At 42.0% G+C, this 21,877-nt stretch overlaps 1 protein-coding gene and 1 long non-coding RNA gene across 4 annotated transcripts in view; one reads left to right on the top strand and one right to left on the bottom strand.

The window, feature by feature from the left end:
- The window catches only part of LOC127654909 (ribonuclease H2 subunit B-like), a 51,487-nt gene that overhangs the window by 11,897 nt on the left and 17,713 nt on the right, over positions 1-21,877 (bottom strand). The gene's annotated exons all lie outside the window — the stretch shown is intronic.
- Positions 11,065-20,056, top strand: LOC127654911 (uncharacterized). The gene is made up of 4 exons (XR_007971975.1): positions 11,065-11,460; positions 11,656-11,882; positions 12,712-12,889; positions 18,201-20,056. It is a non-coding gene; the product is annotated as an uncharacterized LOC127654911 (long non-coding RNA).

The raw sequence follows: 21,877 nt of genomic DNA, 5'->3' as shown, positions 1-21,877 counted from the left end.
TCAGATGGGGAGGACACCTTCTCAAGGTGTGAACTACAATGTTTCAGGACATTCTAATGTTTAATTCCAAAATAAGAGCCCCCCCAAACTCATATATTACCTTTTTTTGTCCATACATTCAGAAAATCATAAAAATAAAAGTCCTAGCTTCCACAGACCAATTTCACCTCAGATGGGGAGGACACCTTCTCAAGGTGTGAACTACAATGTTTCAGGACATTCTGATGTTGTATTCCAAAATAAGAGCCCCCCAAAACTCATATATTACCTTTTTGTCCATACATTCAGAAAATCATAAAAATAAAAGTCCTAGTTTCCACAGACCAATTTCACCTCAGGTGGGGAGGACACCTTCTCAAGGTGTGAACTACAATGTTTCAGGACATTCTGATGTTGTCTTCCAAAATAAGAGCCCCCCAACCTCAAATATTAGATGTTTTGTTTACACATTCAGAAAATTATAAAAATAAAAGTCCTAGTTTCCACAGACCAATTTCACCTCAGGTGGGGAGGACACCTTCTCAAGGTGTGAACTACAATGTTTCAGGACATTCTGATGTTGAATTCCAAAATAAGAGCCCCCCAAAACTTACATATTAGATGTTTTGTGTACACATTCAGAAAAACATAAAAATAAAAGTCCTAGCTTCGACAGACCAATTTTTCGTCAGGTGGGGAGGACACCTTCTCAAGGTTTGAACTACAATGTTTCAGGACATTCTGATGTTGAATTCCAAAATAAGAGCCCCCCAAACTTACATATTAGATGTTTTGTGTACACATTCAGAAAATCATAAAAATGAAAGTCCTAGTTTCCACAGGCCAATTTTACCTCAGGTGGGGAGGACACCTTCTCAAGGTGTGAACTACAATGTTTCAGGACATTCTGATGTTGTCTTCCAAAATAAGAGCCCCCCAAAACTCATATATTACCTTTTTTGTCCATACATTCAGAAAATCATAAAAATAAAAGTCCTAGTTTCCACAGACCAATTTCACCTCAGATGGGGAGGACACCTTCTCAAGGTCTGAACTACAATGTTTCAGGACATTCTGATGTTGAATTCCAAAATAAGAGCCCCCCCAAAACTCATATATTACCTTTTTTGTCCATACATTCAGAAAATCATAAAAATAAAAGTCCTAGTTTCCACAGACCAGTTTCACCTCAGGTGGGGAGGACACCTTCTCAAGGTGTGAACTACAATGTTTCAGGACATTCTGATGTTGAATTCCAAAATAAGAGCCCCCCAAACTCGAATATTAGATGTTTTGTTTACACATTCAGAAAATCATAAAAATAAAAGTCCTAGCTTCCACAGACCAATTTCACCTCAGGTGGGGAGGACACCTTCTCAAGGTGTGAACTACAATGTTTCAGGACATTCTGATGTTGTCTTCCAAAATAAGAGCCCCCGAAAACTCGAATATTAGATGTTCCCCTTCTGTCGCTCTCTCCACGTTGTGTCAGAGAAGCAACACTAGGGGTCTCTCTTGAGCGCCGATGTCCACCTCTGATCTATGAAAAAAGGCCAATGAGAGTTGGCAGCCAGTATTTGCATGTCCTGCCCCCGGACATACGGGTATTTAAGCGGCGCAAATACGGGAGTTCATTCAGGATTTTTCTGAGGAGCCGAAATGGTCCGGCCACAACAGTGGCTCGGCTCAGCGGCGTGGCGGGGAGACACAGCGTCTCGTTCCCTCCATCAGGGAACGGAGGTTACATACGTAACCTAGACATTCCCCTTCTGTCGCTCTCTCCACGTTGTGTCAGAGAAGCGACACTAGGGGTCCACTTATAAAGTGCCATGCGCTGAGCCGTGTACGTGAACTGCTAATACAGGAGCGAGCAGGTATTCTTACGTGCAGGACGACCAACTGTATCAGGCTGCAAGTACCCTTCCCCAATGCCCCATTTAAGCCATCCCACTCCAGCCTGGCTGGGCCTCTTTTCTCTCTATGTTTCTCGCATAGAGCAACTACGGCCGGGGCCCTTACACGCATTGAGGGAAGGGGGTCTTAGCCCTTCTTTCAGGGCAGAGAAGACCCTGCGGAGGCCACACCTACCCGGCAGGGGAGGCAAAAATTGGCAAATACATCAGATGGCCTAACTTAGGACCTATGTGGAAAAGTTGGTGCAGTGGTAGACCCAACCTCATAGGGGGGGTAGCGAACAGCACGGCGACCGAGGCAGCTGTAACTGCATAAGGGAGACACGGGGGTCCGCTCATGAGGGGACAGTACCGTGGCATTACACACAGGGGGAGTCCGAACAGGAGGCCTTACCTGTGGAGCACCTCTACATTTACATTTACATTTATTCATTTGGCAGACGCTTTTATCCAAAGCGACTTACAAAAGAGGAAGAACATCAGCGAATCATCTTAGGGAGACAGTGGTACAAAAAGTGCCATATTACAAAGTTTCACTATCATCATAATAGTATACAAAACACATTTAAGTGCAACAAGAAATGTAATTAATTATTTTTATTTTTTTTTTAGTGACCGGTTAAGTGCTTTTGGAAAAGATGTGTTCTTAGCCGATAGATAGAGAGTGAGTTAGCTTCCCGGATTGAGTTGGGAAGGTCATTCCACCAGTACAGGGTAGCTTGAGGTACCCGCAGTGGCTTGGGTCAGCGAGTTCCTACGCTGAACTGCGGACCCACGAGGGCTAGGGAGGAGTCAACCAGCGACCCGAAGATGGGATCTCCTGGGAACGGAGGCGCACTGTTTTCCCTCGGTTGAGAGAAAGGGCGCTAGGCGCAAGCGATTCACCCGGTCAGATCGTCAGCGTGCTACCGAGTTCTACGGGCTCGGACCTGAGAAAACACGGGACGATACTGACTCAACTCCGGGCACCTTTTAGGAACCTGACAATGAAGTCGTGCTTACCAAGAGACTTGCCATCTACCGTATCATGGTGAGCCACGATGGCGGCGACATACACCTTGAGGGTGGAGGGGGACAGCCTCCTCTCCAGCCTCTCCTGTAGAAACACGAGCACTGACCTAACCGCGCACTTCTGTCGGTCTTCGGCTCGGGAAGAACACTAGTATGCGAACAGACGCCACTTTAGAGCGTAAAGATGCCTGGTCGAGGGGGCTCTGGCTTGGTTGATAGTATCTATGACGGTCGGTGGTAGGCCGGCTAGATCTTCCGCGTCCCGTCCAGGGGCCAGATGTGGAGGTTCCAGAGGTCTGGGTGCGGGTGTCAGAGCGTGCCCCATCCCTGAGAAAGAAGATCCTTCCTCAGGGGAATTCGCCAGGGAGGGGCTGTCGTGAGGAGCGTGAGGTCCGAGAACCAAGTCCGGGTGGGCCAGTAGGGGGCCACCAGAGTGACTTGTTCTTCGTCCTCTCTGACCTCGCATAGCACCTGTGCAAGAAGGCTCACTGGGGGAAATGCGTACTTGCCCAGCCCCGCGGGCCAGCTGTGCACCAGAGCATCTGCCCCGAGGGGAGCCTCTGTCAGGGCATACCAGAGCGGGCAGTGGGAGGTTTCCTGGGAGGCAAACAGGTCTACCTGGGCCTTGACGAACCTGTCCCAAATCAGCTGAACCGACTGGGGGTGGAGCCTCCACTCTCTGCCGGGCAAGCTCTGTCTTGACAGCGCGTCCACTACCGCATTGAGGTTGCCGGGGATGTGAGTGGCGTGCAGTGACTTGAGTCGCTGCTGGCTCCAAAGAAGGAGACGACTGTGACATGTGGAGGGAGCGTACTCCGCCTTGGCGGTTTATGTAGGCTACACCGTGGTGTTGTCTGTCCTGACTAGGACGTGATTGCCCCGAATTAACGGGAGAAACCTCTTCAGGGCAAGAAAAACAGCCAGCAGCTCTAGGCAGTTGATGTGCCAGCGCAGAGGGCCTCGGTTCCACCGGCCTGCGGCTGCGTGCCCATTGCACACGGCGCCCCAACCCAGTTTGGAGGCGTCGGTTATAACCAGAACGCGTCAGGACACCTGCTGCAAGGGAACTCCTGCCCGTAGAAAGCAGAGATCTGTCCAGGGTTTGAAGGCTCGGCGGCAGGCAGTGGTAACTTTCACGTTGTGCGTGCCGCAGCACCATGCTCGTCTCAGGACTCGAGTCTGGAGCCAGTGCTTAAGTGGTCTCATATGCATCAACCCCAGCGGCACGGCCGCCATGGAGGATGCCATATGCCCCAGGAGCTGTTGGAAACGTTTTAGAGGGACCACGGCGCCTGGCTTGAAGGAAGCGAGGCATTTCAGCACTGACTGAGCACGCTCGTTGGAGAGACGTGCGTCATTGAGACTGAGTCTAACTCCAAACCGAGAAAAGAGATGCTCTGGACCGGGGTGAGCTTGCGCTTCTCCCAGTTGACCTGAAACCCCAAACTGCTGAGGTGCTTGAGCACCTGGTCTCTGTGCACGCATAGTAACTCTCGCGAGGGGGCCAGAATGAGCCAGTCGTCGAGGTAATTGAGTATGCCTATGCCAGCTCCTCGGAGCGGGGCAAGAGCCGCCTCTGCGACTTTCGTGAAGACGCGAGGGACAGAGACAGGCCGAAGGGGAGGACTTTGTACTGATATGCCTGGCCGTCGAACGCGAACCGCAGGAAGGGACGATGTCGAGGGAGAATCGAGACGTGGAAGTACGCGTCCTTCAGGTCTACCGCTGCAAACCAATCTAGATGCCGGACGCCAGATAGAATTTGTTTCTGGGTGAGCATTGTGAACGGGAGTTTGGACAAGGTCCGATTGAAAACTCGCAGGTCCAAGATCGGTCGTAAGCCGCCGCCTTTCTTGGGTACAACAAAGTAAGAGCTGTAGAAACCCTTCTTCGTTTCGGTTGGAGGGACGACTCTATCGCGTCCTTGATTAAAAGGGAGGCAATTTCTTCACGCAGGGACTGAGCATGTTTGTCGTGCACTGCGGAAAAATGAACACCCACGAAGGGGGACGGAGACCTGGCAAACTGAATTGCGTAACCGAGTCGAATGGTCCGGTGCAGCCAGCGCGACGGGTTGGGCAGTGAAAGCCACGCCTCTAAGCTCCGTGCTAGGGGCACCAAGGGGACAAGTATTTTGTACGTACCCGGCGGGGCTTCGCAGCGGTGCGGAACAGGTAACACGGCGTCGGGAAGCAACGTAGCGTCCCGAGGCTCTGGTGCTGAGAACAAACTCAAAGCACTTACCTTGCTCCGCGTACCCGGCAGGGGACGGGTTCGTGACTGAGGAGGAGGTCTGATGCTGGCGTCTTCAGGACTCGTCTGAAACGGCCAGCCGGGGAACAGTCGTGGGGCTGAGGGCGGGGGCACTGCGTCCAGGGAGCCGGGACTGTTGAGGCCTGAAAGTAGAGTGCCGTGAGAACGGCATTTGCGGGCCACATGGCCCAGAGACAAGGAAATAGCTCTTTTATTGAGAATTTGGGTACCGCAGCCCCTGTTGAGGGGTGCGGCAAATGAAAAAACACAAGATTCTCTTCCCGGCCCTCCACCAGGGGACGGAGCGGTCTTACCACCTCCGGAGCTAACTTCTTGAACTCTGGGTACGTTGTCTCAGGAGCGCCTGGGAGCCTTCCGGGTCCTCGAGGGGGTCCGTGAGACAGGGGGCGTACACTTCCCGCGGTTTGCTCGACGCCGGGGCTGAGAGCTGGGCCCGGGTTGAGGTGGAGCAGAAGGTCTTCTGGCCGCGGGAGGACGCCCTCGGCGAGCATACGGGGCATGGGCCGTGGCGGCAGGCTTGCGGCGAGGCATGATGTGGGAAATGGCCTCCGTCTGCTTCTTCACCATGGAGAACGGTGTCGCCGAAGAGGCCAAACTGGGAGACAAGGGCGTTGAGAAAGCGAGTGTTGTCAGCTTCACGCATCTCGACCAAGTTCAGCCATTGCTGGCATTCCTGGACCACCAGCGTTGCCATCGCCTGCCCGAGCGCCTGTGCTGTGACCTTCGTCGCTCTCAGGACGAGGTCGGTCGCTGAGCGCAGTTTCTGCAGCGTGTCGGGATCAGGGCCACCCCCGTGCATGTTTTGCAGTGCCTTGGCTTGGTGGACCTGCAGGAGAGCCATGGAATGCAGGGCGGAAGCGGAGCGTCCGGTGGCGCTGTAGGCCTTTGCGGTCAGCGAGGATGTTGCTCTACAGGTCCGGGAAGGGAGTACAGGGCGGCCCCGCCAGGTGGTAGGGCTTCTGGGGCATAGATGGAGCGCAACAGCCCTATCCACCTGGGGAATCGCCGTGACCGGGGGGGGTGCAAGGCTGTGAGCGGCGCACAGCACCCAGGAACCAGTCGTCCAGCCGTGATGGCTGTGGGGAGGATGGAGGGTTCCAATCCAAGCCCACGCTGTTGGCTGCCCAGGAAAGCATATCGGACATCTGTGCGTCGGCCTCTTCCTGGGCATGCAGGCCCGAAGGCGGCAGCCCAGAGGAGTCCTCAGCATCAGATACCACGCCCTCCGATTCCGCGGCGAACTCGTCTGCTTCCATCGCAAGAGGGTAGGCAGACTGGCTGTGAGGCGAGTCGCCGCCGCCTCGAGCGGGGATGGGAGTCAATGAGCGTGCCGTGGCGCGGGTGGTCCGAGGGGGCGTACCCGGCAGAGCTGCACACGCTACCATCTCTGAATCGCCTCCATCGCCAGCCGCATCGTCCTCAATCCCGTAGGAAGAAGGAGCGACGCGGGGGGCGGCTGGAGTGGCTTGCTTACGGTTGTAAGCAAGCCGCAACCGCAACGTTGTCATGGTCATGTTCTCGCAGTGAGAACATGAACCATCCACAAACGCAGCCTCTCTGACAGAAAGCCGCTGTTGTGTGCCGTAGAATCCAACAGCATGCAGTAGAGGAATGACAGGAACTCGGTGTGTAACATGCAGCAATTGCAGACACGACCATCGGCTCCGAAGAAATTTTCTGAATGAACTCCCGTATTTGTGCCGCTTAAATTCCCGTATGTCCGGGGGCGGGACATGCAAATACTGGCTGCCAACTTTCATTTGCCTTTTTTCATAGATCAGAGGTGGATATCGGTGCTCAAGAGAGATCCCTAGTGTTGCTTCTCTGACACAACGTTGAGAGAGCGACAGAAGGGGAACATCTAATATTCGAGTTTGGGGGGCTCTTATTTTGGAAGACAACATCAGAATGTCCTGAAACATTGTAGTTGACACCTTGAGAAGGTGTCCTCTCCATATGAGGTGAAATTGGTCTGTGGAAGCTAGGACTTTTATTTTTATGATTTTCTGAATGTATGGACAAAAAAGGTAATATATGAGTTTTGGGGGGGCTCTTATTTTGGAATTCAACATCAGAATGTCCTGAAACATTTTAGTTCACACCTTGAGAAGGTGTCCTCCCCATCTGAGGTGAAATTGGTCTGTGGAAACTAGGACTTTTATTTTTATGATTTTCTGAATGTATGGACAAAAAAGGTAATATATGAGTTTTGGGGGGACTCTTATTTTAGAATACAACATCAGAATGTCCTGAAACATTGTAGTTCACACCTTGAGAAGGTGTCCTCCCCATCTGAGGTGAAATTGGTCTGTGGAAACTAGGACTTTTATTTTTATGATTTTCTGAATGTATGGACAAAAAAGGTAATATATGAGTTTTGGGGGGGCTCTTATTTTGGAAGACAACATCAGAATGTCCTGAAACATTGTAGTGCACACCTTGAGAAGGTGTCCTCCCCACCTGAGGTAAAATTGGTCTGTGGAAGCTAGGACTTTTATTTTTATGTTTTTCTGAATGTGTACACAAAACATCTAATATGTAAGTTTTGGGGGGCTCTTATTTTGGAATTCAACATCAGAATGTCCTGAAACATTGTAGTTCACACCTTGAGAAGGTGTCCTCCCCACCTGAGGTGAAATTGGTCTGTGGAAACTAGGACTTTTATTTTTATGATTTTCTGAATGTGTAAACTAAACATCTAATATTCGAGTTTGGGGGGCTCTTATTTTGGAATTCAACATCAGAATGCCCTGAAACATTGTAGTTCACACCTTGAGAAGGTGTCCTCCCCACCTGAGGTGAAATTGGTCTGTGGAAACTAGGACTTTTATTTTTATGATTTTCTGAATGTGTAAACAAAACATCTAGTATTCGAGTTGGGGGGGCTCTTATTTTGGAATTCAACATCAGAATGTCCTGAAACATTGTAGTTCACACCTTGAGAAGGCGTCCTCCCCATCTGAGGTGAAATTGGTCTGTGGAAACTAGGACTTTTATTTTTATGATTTTCTGAATGTATGGACAAAAAGGTAATATATGAGTTTTGGGGGGGCTCTTATTTTGGAAGACAACATCAGAATGTCCTGAAACATTGTAGTTCACACCTTGAGAAGGTGTCCCCCCCACCTGAGGTAAAATTGGTCTGTGGAAGCTAGGACTTTTATTTTTATGTTTTTCTGAATGTGTACACAAAACATCTAATATGTAAGTTTTGGGGGGCTCTTATTTTGGAATTCAACATCAGAATGTCCTGAAACATTGTAGTTCACACCTTGAGAAGGCGTCCTCCCCATCTGAGGTGAAATTGGTCTGTGGAAACTAGGACTTTTATTTTTATGATTTTCTGAATGTATGGACAAAAAAGGTAATATATGAGTTTTGGGGGGACTCTTATTTTGGAATACAACATCAGAATGTCCTGAAACATTGTAGTTCACACCTTGAGAAGGTGTCCTCCCCATCTGAGGTGAAATTGGTCTGTGGAAACTAGGACTTTTATTTTTATGATTTTCTGAATGTATGGACAAAAAAAGGTAATATATGAGATTGGGGGGCTCTTATTTTGGAATTCAACATCAGAATGTCCTGAAACATTGTAGTTCACACCTTGAGAAGGTGTCCTCCCCACCTGAGGTGAAATTGGTCTGTGGAAACTAGGACTTTTATTTTTATGATTTTCTGAATGTATGAACAAAAAAGGTAATATATGAGTTTTGGGGGGGCTCTTATTTTGGAATACAACATCAGAATGTCCTGAAACATTGTAGTTCACACCTTGAGAAGGTGTCCTCCCCACCTGAGGTAAAATTGGTCTGTGGAAGCTAGGACTTTTATTTTTATGTTTTTCTGAATGTGTACACAAAACATCTAATATGTAAGTTTTGGGGGGCTCTTATTTTGGAATTCAACATCAGAATGTCCAGAAACATTGTAGTTCACACTTTGAGAAGGTGTCCTCCCCACTTGAGGTGAAATTGGTCTGTGGAAACTAGGACTTTTATTTTTATGATTTTCTGAATGTGTAAACAAAACATCTAATATTCGAGTTTGGGGGGGCTCTTATTTTGGAAGATAACATCAGAATGTCCTGAAACATTGTAGTTCACACCTTGAGAAGGTGTCCTCCCCATCTGAGGTGAAATTGGTCTGTGGAAACTAGGAGTTTTATTTTTATGATTTTCTGAATGTATGGACAAAAAAGGTAATATATGAGTTTTTTTTTGGGGGGGTTCTTATTTTGGACTTCAATATATCATGCAGTGACAGGTTGTGAGGTGTGCTAAAATCTTTCTTTCTTTCGTTCTGTCTTCCTTTCTTTCTGACAGACAGACAGACAGACAGAATAAATTAATGCATGTGAAATTGCCTTAGCAGGAATTAACTTGTTTTAGTTCTGACGGTCATACCGCAATAACAAGTGTATACGCGCACCACGAAATATAGGTGCGGCTAGTTTGACCGCTCATTTCGAAGTGGCGGCTGGCTTGACCGCAGTCTGCGTTTGCAGTGCGCTACTTGATCCGCAGTTTATGTGTGCCACAAAATCAAAAATGTGTAAGTAATTTTGATTTTAAATCCAAACGTTAACTTTGACATTGAAACAGTATGAAAATTATCATCATCAACAATAATCATTGTGATTCTTGGTTTTACATGTAGTTCGAGTTGTTGACAGAAGAAAAGCTATCGCGCTATATCTGTTGCTAAGAAGGAGAAGAATGAGACGCATTTGGGTTCACTGTCTTTTTTTAGGGTAAAAAAATCATATATGATGGCATTTAGCAACTTTTGGGACTATAATCATACTTTTTTGTTTTTCTTGACCCTGTAATTTAGTAACTGTAGAACACATTAACTGAAATTATGCGTAAGCCTATGATGAAATTATTACAGTTTCTTGTCAATCTATGTCTATTTTAATGTGAACAATGCGCTGCCACTTTAATTCAGTGCGGTGCAGCGCAGCAAAAATAGACTCGGTGCGGAAACCGCATACGCACTGCACACGGAGTATGTGTGAAACGGGCGTTATTGTTCAAAGTGTTGCATAGATTAGTAACCTACCTGTAGAACATGCTTTTAATTTAATCAACCAATTTAAGCACAAAATGTAGAATATATCAACCTCTTTTTAAAATAAATGTTTCTATCAAGTTGCCTCATGATGGCGACAATATCATATGCATAGAATGAGAATCAGAAGGATAAGAGTGCACACAGAATATACAGTGAGACGCAGAATATAAAAAAGATACAATTATAACTAGACATACAAATAATAAGACATATAACAGAATGGGTTATGTACATATGTATGGAGGCCCAAACGTGCAAAAATAATAAATAAATAAATGTAATAATAAAAAATAAACGTCTTGATAAAACAAATATAATTCGTTTTTAATTACATTTATTCCTGAATGTATTATTGTATGACTTTATTCCTTTATTATTTTCTATATGTATTTTTAACTTTATTTCTATTCTTTTTTACTTTTAATTATTTATTCATTTATTTTGCATATTTTTTTATTTATGTGTTAACATATTTTTTATATTTATTTATTCCCACATATATTTATTTAAATATTTATATATTCCCATATAAATTTATTTATTTATTTATACAAGTATTTATTTTTACTTATCTGTGTGCAACATGGAAATGAGGGAGGCGGTCCTTTATGGGATCAATTCCATGCCACATATATTTGCAAAAATATAAAGTATTGCAAAATAAAATAAAGTTTTGCAAAACAAAAAAAGTATTGAGCAAACAAAAAAAATAATAATTTTAAAACAAAAATTAAGTATCACAAACGTAAAATAAAGTATCGAGAGAAAAAAAGAAAGTTTTGCAAACAAAAATAAAGAATTGCAAAATATAAATAAAATATAGCAAAAACCAAGATGTAATTAATTGCAAAAATCAATGACTGTTGTAAAATAATCTAAAGATCTTTTATCCTTTTTTATCTCTGCAACAGATTTTTAGGCAGCAATGATTTTGCCACACATCTTTTTCTTTGCAATGCCTACTAATTATTTTGCAATGCTCCTTTTAATCTGCATTTCCATCACGTGTGAGCTCGTGATACCGTTTTGCCTTTGCGCTTCACTTTTCTCTGCGTTTCACTTTATGGCACTGTTTTGACGTGGGGGTGGAGTCAGGGGATTGGGGCGTGTACAACGGGCTCAGTGATGCCTCTTTGGAAGTTACATCATTAGCTTGAGACACGGATCAAACATCATGGCTGAGCAAACGCATGCAGGTGGATCTCAGGTATATAAAGTTGATTGTTTCCTTTTATTTAATTAGCATTAAATGTGTTTTAACAGCGTTTGCTTCAGATAAAGAAGTTAGAGATCAGTTAAAGCGGTGGATTTATTAGCCATACTCGCTAACATAGCCAGCAGCTGCAGTTTATTCTCTCTCAATTGATTGGACTATTGATTGATTCTTATGTTTATTTTATAGATTATAATGGGCTATATGCACGGTTACTTCCTGGTTTAGATAAGCCAGCTCAGGCATTTCCGTTCAACTGTCATTCCTGAAGATGTTCTATACGCGCTGCCTGCAGGATCTACCTCGAGTCAACACAAATGATGATTTACACCGCCTGATTCATTCAAATTCAAAGACTTCATCAAGCAAACGTGAAAAGGGATGTATTATATCCAGCTATATCCATGACTACGAAGGTAAGTTAGCAAAAGTACACTATAATTATTTCGTTCTTTAAGCTAGCTATAGACAGCTAACTTAGCTAACGTTATCGAACGTAAGTTAGCTACTGTTAAGTTGAAAGACCAACGATAGTTTAATGTTAGCATTGGTAAACAGAATATAACCGCTAAGTTGGCAGCATTTAGATATATAGATCTGTCTCCCGCTACTCTCCTTGACATAACCTGGCTTGGCACTAGCATAACATTTTGTCTTGCTATGTGGTCCTTGCTTAATTCGTTGCCTCAGTTTCTGACAAGAATAAGGCAGGAGAGGTGTCTGTGAGGGCAAGCTGCTTCAGGTCGATGAGGAAAAAAGAGAGACCACACAACTTGAGTGTAGGGGAATGAGAGCAGGTTCAATAATGTTAATACGTTCTGCTTTCTGGGAATTCCATGTGCCAGTATAAAATAGGCTGAAAAATAGATAGTGACTGTAATGCTATTTGGACCTACAGCCTACTGTTGCACCAACAGAACCGTGCACCAACTAGGGCCTACACTGTGTTTCAAAAAGTATTTTACTCAACAGTACATAGTACACTCTGTTTATTGTGTAGTAGACATCGTGGACACAGGTAGAAATTCCCAGAGAGTAGAGGCAGGTAGGTTACCAGCATTTGACATTGTACACCATGAGCATGTTTAAAACGCATAATTAGCTACACTGTGAGTCCATGTAGTTCTGTTATTAAATATGTATTTCAGTAATCTCAGCCACTCTCAATACAATTATTTACCTGAATCTCAAAACACATGAGATACAGTATCAATTGATAATTATTTATTTTTATTTTTTTTACAGGTTGTTCTCAAAGACTCTAAACCCATTGAGCTGTTGACCTGTCAGGGCTTGCACTATGCAATCATGTTGCAGATTTGCTCTACCAGACCTCACATTACAGCCAGCAGGGAGTAACGGCTGTCCCCCTACTCACAGCTGCACAGGGTCTGAGCTACAGTGGCACAAACCTAGAACCCAGGTGATGTTTTCAACATTATCTGTCTCACTTCTTCCTGGTTATGTCACATAAATCGCATCAACTTTCAAGGCTCCATGCAGCATCCTTCCTTCTGAAAATATGACCATATGAGCTAAACATTTTTTACACAAAGTAAATAAGTTCTTGTACAAATTTCTTGACCGGGCTTTAAGCCTGGTCCAACAAATGAGATGGTGGTGTTGTCAGCTAGGCCAAAGAGAGAAGATTGGCTGAAGTGATCAGGTAATCTGTAGTAACGGGCAGTATGTCTGCTACATGAATTAAAATATGTACTGGATATGTAAAATTGTACTTTGTATTTTTAGACTAGTCTTGATTAGACTTAAGATGAACCTCTAATTAAGTTGGCTTGTGAAAGCCAACTTACTGAAATCCTACTTAAACTTATTATTATTAAGTTGGCTTGTGAGAGCCAACTTACTGAAATCCTACTTAAACTTATTATTATTCCGATTCTTCTTAGTGGTGAAATTTCTATATCTATCTCCTCCTAGAGCTTTAACTCCACATACTCCAAACTCGGCACAGACACTCAAACTGTTCTGATTCGAGTTGCTATATCTTTTCTAACTGATCGGACTTACGGTTTTCCTAAAAATGACGATCAAACTCGGAAAAAACTCCCATTGACTTAACATTGCGGAATGTTCAGAAATTTAAATCTCAACTGACATTTTCACACACACAGACAAAAAGGGCCTGTCAGCCCTGCATCTCTCCCTCTCTCTCTCCCTCAGAGGATTTATTTTATCAAGCAGCCAAAAAGTAATGACCTAAAATCTTCATAGCCACACGCTAAAACATGCTAGCATCATGCTAACACATGCTAGCATTGACTAGCGAAGTGTTAAAACAAGCTAAAAATGTGCTAGCATCATGATAAAATCGCCTAGCGAAGTGCTAAAACATGCTAAAAACGTGCTAGCATCATGCTAACACAAGCTAGCATCGCCTAGCGAAGGGCTAAAACATGCTAAAAACGTCTAGCATCGCCTAGCGAGTGCTAAAAATGCTAAAAGCGTGCTAAAAGCGTGCTTAGCATCATGCTTAACACATGCTTAGCATCGCCTAGCGAAGTCGTTAAAACATGCTAAAAGCGTCTTAGCATCATGCTTAACACATGCTAGCATCGCCTAGCGAAGTGCTAAAAATGCTAAAAACGTGCTAAGCATCATGCTAACACATGCTAGCATCGCCTAGCGAAGTCGTTAAAACATGCTAAAAGCGTCTTAGCATCATGCTAACACATGCTAACATCGCCTAGCGAAGTGTGAAAACATGCTGAAAACGTGTTAGCATCATGGTAACACATGCTAGCATCGCTCTAGCGAAGTGCTAAAAAATTCTAAAAGCGTGATACCATCATGCTAACACATGTTAGCATCGCCTAACGAAGTGCTTAAAATATGCTAAAAGCGTGTTAGCATCATGCTAACACATGCTAGCATCATCTAGCGAATTGCTAAAACATGATAAAGCGTGCTAGCATCATGCTTAACACATGCTAGCATTGCCTAGCGAAGTGCTAAAACATGCTAAAAACGTGTTAGCATCATGCTAACTGAGGGTCAATATCTATCTATCTATCTATTTGAGGGTCAATATCTATCTATCTATCTATCTGAGGGTAAATATCTATCTCTCTCTCTCTATCTATCTATCTATCTGAGGGTAAATATCTATCTATCTATCTATCTATCTGTGTCTATCTATCTATCTATCTATCTATCTATCTATCTATCTATCTATCTAGCAACTAAGTTAAACTTTAAACGACTTTAAACTACAAACTACTTTAAACTTTAAACTAATTTAAACTACAAACTACTTTAAACTAATTTAAACTTTAAACTCATTTAAACTTCAAACTACTTTAAACTTCAAACTACTTTAAACTATAAACTACTTTAAACTACTTTAAACTAATTTAAAATTCAAACTACTTTAAACTTCTTCAAACTTTCTGGTCCAAACTTTCACAAGCCAACTTAAAGTTTGTCTCGACGAACTTTTTCTAGTTCCGCTTATTCTTCTTAGCGGTGAAATTTCTATATATAACTCCTCCTAGAGCTTTAACTCCACATACTCCAAACTCGGCTCAGACACTCAAACTGTTCTGACTCGAGTTGCTATATCTTTTCTAACTGATCGGACTTACGGTTTTCCTAAAAATGATGATCAAACTCGGAAAAAACTCCCATTGACTTAACATTGCGGAATGTTCAGAAATTCAAATTCCAACTGACATTTTCACACACACAGACAAAAAGGGCCTGTCAGCCCTGCATCTCTCCTCTCTCTCTCCCTCAGAGGATTTCTTTTATCAAGCAGCCAAAAAGTAATGACCTAAAATCTTCCTAGCCACACGCTAAAACATGCTAAAAACGTGCTAGCATCTATCTGAGGGTCAGTATCTATCTATCTATCTATCTATCTATCTATCTATCTATCTATCTATCTATCTATCTATCTATCTAGCTGAGGGTAAATATCTATCTCTCTCTCTCTATCTATCTATATCTATCTCTCTATATATCTAAGGGTAAATATCTATCTATCTATCTATCTATCTATCTATCTATCTATCTATCTATCTATCTAGCAACTAAGTTAAACTTTTTAACACTACACTGTAGAACTGGCTCATTAGAGTCATTCATTTGGGAATCAGACTACACTGGTCACACTGTATGTTTCACACTGTAGATTCAAAAGAACTGGCTCATTAGAGTCATTCATTTGGGAATCAGACTACACTGGTCACACTGTATGTTTCACATTGTAGATTCAAAAGAACTGGCTCATTAGAGTCATTCATTTGGGAATCAGACTAAACTGGTCACACTGTATGTTTCACATTGTAGATTCAAAAGAACTGGCTCATTAGAGTCATTCATTTGGGAATCAGACTAAACTGGTCACACTGTATGTTTCACATTGTAGATTCAAAAGAACTGGCTCATTAGAGTCATTCATTTGGGAATCAGACTAAACTGGTCACACTGTATGTTTCACATTGTAGATTCAAAAGAACTGGCTCATTAGAGTCATTCATTTGGGAATCAGACTACACTGGTCACACTGTATGTTTCACATTGTAGAGTCAAAAGAACTGGCTCATTAGAGTCATTAATTTGGGAATCAGACTACACTGGTCACACTGTATGTTTCACATGGTAGAGTCAAAAGAACTGGCTCATTAGAGTCATTAATTTGGGAATCAGACTACACTGGTCACACTGTATGTTTCACATTGTAGAGTCAAAAGAACTGGATCATTAGAGTCATTAATTTGGGAATCAGACTACACTGGTCACACTGTATGTTTCACACTGTAGAGTCAAAAGAACCGGCTCATTAGAGTCATTAATTTGGGAACACACACAGACAAAAAGGGCCTGTCAGCCCTGGATTTTGTATTGAACATAGCTCTGGATCACAGTGTCATAGAGACAAGGAGGCGGGCTCATTTTACTCAGACGACCAATCAGTCTCTCGGGATCATTGTGAAGCTATCAAGCCATGCCCTAGCAACAATTTAAAGCACCTTAGCAACAACTCCCATAGACTTCTAATGAAAGATATCAAAGGGATATCTCCGGATAGAAGTGTCATAGAAACACAAGGGTGGTCTCGTTTGACTCGGGGCAGCAAACAGCCAATCATGAATCACCTCAACACTTCCTAGCCCCTCCCTAGCAACCATTGTCGAGCACCTTAACAACCAAAATCCATAGAGGGATATCTTCCATTCTGAATGTCACAGAGGCATGGGAGTTGGTTTATATCATTCATACTGACAAGCAGCCTTTGGAGTTTCATGATTGGCAATGGTCAAGCCACTCCCTAGCAACTAAACAGAGTACCCTAGCAACCATTTAGCAATAACTATATCTCTGCACCAGAAAATCAGAGAGACTTCTGGGTTCATTTATTTCAATCAGGATGGCAAGGAGACTTGATAAATATCACTATGGTAACTGCCTAGCAACCACATGGGGTTACCCTAGCAACCGAATAACAAATCACATATCTCTGCACCAGAAAATCAGAGAGACTTCTGGGTTGATTTATTTCAATCAGGATGGCAAGGAGACTTGATAAGTATCACTATGGTAACTGCCTAGCAACCACATGGGGTTACCTTAGCAACCGAGTAACAAATCACATATCTCTGCACCAGAAAATCAGAGAGACTTCTGGGTTGATTTATTTCAATCAGGATGGCAAGGAGACTTGATAAGTATCACTATGGTAACTGCCTAGCAACCAGATGGGGTTACCCTAGCAACCGAGTAACAATTCACATATCTCTGCAACAGAAAGTCGTAGAGACTTCTAGGTTGATTTATTTCAATCAGGATGGCAAGAAGACTTGATAAGTATCACTATGGTATCTGCCTAACAACCAGATGGGGTTACCCTAGCAACCGAGTAACAAATCACATATCTCTGCAACAGAAAATCGTAGAGACTTCTGGGTTGGTTTATTTCAATCAGGATGGCAAGAAGACTTGATAAGTATCACTATGGTATCTGCCTAACAACCAGATGGGGTTACCCTAGCAACCGAGTAACAAATCACATATCTCTGCAACAGAACAACATAAAGACTTCTGGCTTTGTTCATGGGACTCAGGGTAGCAAGGATCAATCAATCTATCTATCTATCTATCGGAGGGTCAATATCTATCTATCTATCTATCTGTCTCTCTGTCTGTCTGTTGTCTATCTATCTATTTGAGGGTCAATGTCTATCTATCTATCTATCGATCGATCTATCTCTCTCTCTCTCTATCTATCTATCTATCTATCTATCTATCTATCTATCTATCTATCTATCTAGCAACTAAGTTAAACTTTAAACTACAAACTACTTTAAACTTCAAACTACTTTAAATTTCAAACTACTTTAAACTATAAACTACTTTAAACTATAAACTACTTTAAACTCATTTAAACTACTTTAAACTTCAAACTACTTTAAACTATAAACTACTTTAAACTATAAACTAATTTAAAGTAATTTAAACTTCAAACTACTTTAAACTTCAAACTTTCTGGTCCAAACTTTCACAAGCCAACTTAAAGTTTGTACTCAAACTTTTTAATCTAGTTGAACTGAATGTCCATACAGAGAGAGACACACACACACACACACACACAACATCTCTGTAGCATAGAGCTACACAACACTGAAGTAGAATTTGACATGACAAGCATTAATTTATGATAATAACAAACAGTACATACATGCTTGTCTAACTGTTCAGTTGTGTATATTTTCAAGAGTAACTTGTACAACGGGGCCTGTGACCGGACCTGTGACCTTCCAGACATGTCAGTTCTGCGTGTGAATGAGATTTACCGAGGAATGCCAAGGGAAACTGCTCCACCCACAACAACAATGGGAATAGCATTTATTAAATGGTTTATTCAAAGAATATTCAGAGATGGGAGAGTCATAAAAACAATCAAACAAAAGGTTGATTACTTTTACCTACCTATGCTTTTGGCTTGTCAGTTTCCATGGTTAACTTTCAATCAGTTTTTTTACAAAGTTCAAATAGTTTGGTTTTCATTACATTTCTTAGCAGTTTTCATGTGCTCACTATTGTCATCTGCCACAAATATATTCTAATAGAACAGAATTCTAGTATACAATGTATACAAATTATGTTATGTAGTTGAACATGTCATCATTAATTTATTAAATTACATATTTTCCTATAAATGTTATTTATGTGAGTGTTTGAGGTTATATCTCATTAGTACCTAAAATAGTATTGTTTAAATGCTGTTTGTAATGGCCACAATAAAACACACAATGCTTTGGGGAGCCCTTTAAAAAAGGCAGTTACAAACAAATGTAGGTTTATTCACTGAAAGCATGAAACTGAAAATGAGGGGAAAATACAGATCCCTGTATGATGATGTAGAGATGTAAATCCATTCTTTATCATTGAACAAAAGCAGTAGCTAACAACAGTAAAATAGTATCAATACTAAACAGAACTGCAGCACTGGTCTTGATGCATACATTTAGACCCAGCAATTTAAAGCAAAAAGCTCTGGTAATTTAACAGAAGGCATGCAACTACATAGAGATGGTTAATGTTACCAAACATATTTAGGGGATAACCATGTCAAAGAATTTGTGTTCCTTTAAACGGCGAATAAGGCGCTCATCATGCACTCTCAGATATGCAATAGTCTGGGTCTCCCTGACCTCGCGTGCAGGCATCTGAAATCTCCCAGAAAGAAATGCAGGCCTGTACACTTTACAGGGCACACAGTCATCCTTAAGAAAGCCCAGGGGCGAAAATTTCATCAAAATGTTGGGGGGACAATAAACATAACGATTCTCAAGAGCAATTTTTGAAGGGGACACCAAGGGATTTTTTGTTGTTGCCACGTTTGCATTTGTATTATTTTATTTCTTAAACAATTATTTTAAAAATATATCATATTATTTTCAATACACATATTTTAATGATATTTTAGTGATGTAAGTATTCCTGACTCTTCAAAGATCTGCTTGTCACTTACTGAGCCAGCAAAGAGGGGAGAAACAACGGTTATAGCACCATGGCGGGCCGTTGTTGGTCGCCGGAGGGGTAAGTTTGAAAACTAATAGCCGAATTGAATTTAGCTGAGGATGAACAATGAGGGACGCAACAGTGCCCAGCTGAAGTCCACTCAAAATGCTGAAATTTAAACGTCTTTTTCATTTCGTTCACTTATTTTTGTAATCGATTTAAACAAGTGAATAACTGTGTGCAAAAAAAAAAAAGATTGATATCGCCTTACAGGCTATATTTACACTGTCTATCATAAAATTTAATATGCCGCTACAGCAAGTGACGTTTCACCGGAAGTTTTTGAGCTGGCTTATATTATTCCGGAAGTTGTCATTAATGTTCCATGCATATAGCCCATTGTCTATACCATAGTATGTTGTCTTCTAAAAAAATGTAAACTCCATATTTAGATGTAACATTATCACTGTTAAAGGAGACAATAAATAGATTACAAATAAAAAGTTAAACGATCGTAACAAACGTGCATGTGTTCTGTCTATAAAAATACAGTTTTGAAATATAAAATGTTCACATCCCCTATATTCTTAACCCTGCGTTATACAGCTATGTGGCATGGGGGGCGCGCCCAATGGTCGTGTGTCGGTCTGCGGGAGAGAGAGAGAGCGGTTAGGCTTGTCACTTGGTTTGTAATTATCTCTAACACCTGTGTCTTGTTGTAGTGATACGGAGAAAGACATTTAAAGGGACGCCAAATGTCGAGAGGGAGAGTGGATCCAGAAAGCTCCACAGACTGAGTGTGATATTGTTTTGTTTGTTTACATTTCTACGGCGGTGACCGTTATATGTTCGTGAAAGAAATTAAAGTGCTGATTTCAAACCTGCTTCGCTGTCTCCTGACTCCTCCATTGCTCAACGAACCTGTTCACAAGCTACTTAAGTTCTTACAATGCTCACAGTAAATGTACGTGTATCTAGGTCATCTCATGTAATGATTTGCCATGTCACATTTAGCAGAGAGAATATCCTGATGTCGTGACGAATCTTAGTGTTCTGACTGAAAGCTTTGGTCATATTTAGGCAGCTCAGGGTCAGCAGCAGCAACAACAGCTTTCTCCTGCTGTTTCTCTGCCTCGAGTATAATCAGCAGGATATAACCAGGTTATCAGCACCTACCCTTAAGAATCAATCTGTTAAATTTGTTTTGCTTTTGCACAATTAACATTATAAGTGATGTTCTTTTATTGTTTGTAGATCGTTTCCTGGGATGCTTATTTGTTACGATCGTTTAACTTTTTATTTGTAATCTATTTATTGTCTCCTTTAACAGTGATAATGTAACATCTATTTATATATTTTTAAATATGGAGTTTACATTTTTTTAGAAGACAACATACTATGGTATAGACAATTATAATCTATAAAGTAAACATAAGAATCAATCAATAGTCCAGTCAATTAATTGAGAGAGAATAAACTGCAGATGCTGGCTATGTTAGCGAGTATGGCTAATAAATCCACCGCTTTAACTGATCTCTAACTTCTTTATCTGAAGCAAACGCTGTTAAAGCACATTTAATGCTAATTAAATAAAAGGAAACAATTATTTTTTTTTTATTGAACACCAAGAACAGAACAAAAAACAGAATGTACATCTACAATGGCATTGGTAAGTACAGGTATTATAAATGAGTATTAAGCAAGGCACATATCAGTTAAAATAAAATAAATAAATTAAATGTATAAAATAAAAAATACAAATACAGAGGGGTCTCTTTATTCCTCTTTTAAGAGCTCAAGGTCTCTTATTATTCCAGCCAATTTCTGGGCCGTTTTACTTTACATACATTCCAACGCTGGAAATCAATTCTCTTTTAAATAAGGGAAAAATAAGGTTTCGTCTTCATACATTTGGACTTCTGAATGAAAAATGTGCCCAGTATCAACATTACATTAATAAGAAATTCATTTCTTTTCTCGTCCAACAGCACTCCAAACATAACATGTTTCCTAGCAAAAGTGGGCAGTGAGTGAATCTTTGATTCCAACCAATAAGACATATTTTCCCAAAAAGTATTTGAAGAAAAACGAGAAAAAAAGATGATCAGAACGTCTCTGTCAATTTGACAAAAAGTACAGGCATTTTCTTCAAAATTAAACCGTTGTCTTAAAAATTCACTTGACGGGTATACCCCATTGAATATTTTAAAATGAGTTTCCTTAAACAATCAACTTTATATACCTGAGATCCACCTGCATGCCTGTGCTCAGCCATGATGTTTGATCCGTGTCTCAAGCTAATGACGTACTTCCAGAGAGGCATCACTGAGCCAGTTGTACACGCCCCAATCCCCTGACTCCACCCCTACGTCAAAACAGTGCCATAAAGTGAAACGCAGAGAAAAGTGAAGCGCAAAGGCAAAACGGT

The sequence above is a fragment of the Xyrauchen texanus genome, chromosome 14, assembly GCF_025860055.1.
Source record: "Xyrauchen texanus isolate HMW12.3.18 chromosome 14, RBS_HiC_50CHRs, whole genome shotgun sequence".
In the NCBI taxonomy this organism is placed as follows: Eukaryota; Metazoa; Chordata; class Actinopteri; order Cypriniformes; family Catostomidae; genus Xyrauchen; species Xyrauchen texanus.
This window is presented reverse-complemented; position numbering and strand designations above follow the sequence as displayed.